The sequence below is a fragment of the Bos indicus x Bos taurus genome, chromosome 1, assembly GCF_003369695.1.
Source record: "Bos indicus x Bos taurus breed Angus x Brahman F1 hybrid chromosome 1, Bos_hybrid_MaternalHap_v2.0, whole genome shotgun sequence".
NCBI classification, from domain to species: domain Eukaryota; kingdom Metazoa; phylum Chordata; class Mammalia; order Artiodactyla; family Bovidae; genus Bos; species Bos indicus x Bos taurus.
The window spans coordinates 4,479,895-4,482,260 of NC_040076.1; positions in this window are offsets into that span (position 1 = coordinate 4,479,895).

A 2,366-nucleotide genomic window follows, 5' to 3' on the forward strand; every position below is an offset into this window, starting at 1 on the left:
AGAATTGGATATGACTGACTAACACTTTCACTTTCAGGAATAACACTAAGTGACTTCTGAGACTTGGTTATGACTGATCTTTGTCTTTCACCCTGGGGCTCTTGAAATTCATCCTCCCCAGAAACTCCATCTTGGGATTTCTTCTGCCAGAACTTAGCTGCTTTGTTGTAAAAAGCCAAGACTATGTGGAACAGTCATATGCAGGCAGTATATTGATAGTTTGAGCTGAGATCAGTCTTTAAGTCATTGCAACCCAAGTGACAGACACATGACAGAAGAAGCCTTCCAATGATTCCATACTCCAGTTGTTTGGGTCACTCCTGGCTACTCAAGTCTTCCCAACTGAGGCTCTGAATGCTGCGCAGTGGCCAAAGCCATCCCTCCTCTGTGCTCTGTCTCAATTCGTGACCCACAAATCATGAGCATAATGAAATGGCTCTGATTTTATGCCATTGACTTTTAGGTGGTTTGTTACACAGCAGTATATAGCCGAAGCACTAGGAATGGGTTTTTATCATCTGAAAGCTTCTCCATTCTCATGTCTGGTATTTTGGATATTATTAAGAATATTTCCAATTAAGTGTTCAGCCTTCTTAACATTCTACAAGGCAGAGAATCATCTTCCTTGATTTTATTTTCTTCATGAGCTTAACATTGCTCCAGTCTTTTCTATCAGCAATGCCATCTTCCAGAAATTCACTGAAACATTTTCTCGTTTGATGACCCCAAAGAACTTATTCTGTAATATTGAAGGCCCATGATTAATCAATTACTGTGGATCAGTGGTCTTTTCATTCCCTTACTAACATTTTAATGGACTCTCAGAAGAGAATGGATATAAATTAATGTGGCACATAGAATATCTTAGATCTTTTAAAGACTGCATAACAGCACTGTGTTGGTAATTATGGCAGAGGTCTAATTGGTTATCAATATCCATTCTCCATTTTTTCCATATGAATAGAGTTTTTGCTAACATGTGGCTACTCAGCTGGAGCCTACATTTTGTAGCGTCCCTTGCAGCCAAGTGTGATCATATGACTAAATACTGACCAATGGGATGCAAGTAGAAATGATGGGCCCTCTGGCTCTAATTCTTAAAAACATTGGTTGTATTTTCCTCTGGCAAGTTTCTTGTTTTATGAGATATGGCAAATGTTAGGAGCAGCTGACTTAAACCTCTATGTGGAATCTATTTTTAAAAGATAATAAAACTGTCTGCCAACTTTGCCTAATTTAGTCCTATTACATGAGAGAAGAATAAACTTCTGCCTTTAGAAAAAAAATTTCTTTAAACATTTTTTTGTCTGTGTTGTGTAGAATGTGAGACCTTAGTTTCCTGACCAGGGATTGAACTCATGCCACCTGAATTGGAAGCATGGAGTCTTGACCAGGGTTAGGGGTTAGGGTTAGGGTTAGGGGTTAGGGTTAGGGTTTCCTGGACCACCAAGGAAAGCCCCAATTTCTGCCTTTTGAAGTCATTATTATTTGGACTCTGTTATAGCAGCTGAAAAAATAACTTACATCATATAAGTATAAAACTCACCAACACACTGTCTTGTAACTAGAATTTAGTGGCAAAATTTAAGATAATAATTTTAATTGTAATAACATTTATAGTATTGATACAGCTTCCCTAGTATCTCAGCAGTAAATAATCCACCTGCCAATACAAGAGATGCAGGTTTGATCCCTGGGTAGGGATGATGCTGGGGAGAAGGAAGTAGCAAGCCACTCCAGTATTCTTGCTGGGAAATCCCATGGATTTGAGGGGCTTGGTTGGCTACAATCTATGGAATTGCAAAGAGCTGGACACGACTTAGCGTCTAAACAACATTAATAGTGTTGAAGATAGCTAGCCCTTATTTCACCCCACTCCAGTACTGTTGCCTAGAAAATCCTGTGGATGGAGAAGCCTGGTGGGCTGCAGTCCATGGGGTCGCTAAGAGTCAGACACGACTGAACGACTTTACTTTTCACTTTCATGCACTGGAGAAGGAAATGGCAACCCACTCCAGTGTTCTTGCCTGGAGAATCCCAAGGATGGCGGAGCCTGGTGGGCTGCCATCCATGGGGTCGCACAGAGTCGGGCACAACTGAAACGACTTAGCAGCAGCAGCAGCAGCAGCCCTTATTTAGAACTTACCATGAGTCAGTAATTTTCTAAGAGTTTAATGAATCAACTAACTTCATCCTCACAACAACCTTATGAAATAACACTATAATTGTTCCTACTGAGAGGATTTAAAAATTGCAGAGCTTTTTAAAAAACTATCTCAAGCCTGCATAGCTAGTGTGGAACAATTAGTTTCGATGGAGGCAATCTGACACCAGAGCCCAAACTGTCAATCACACTTATGTAGTGT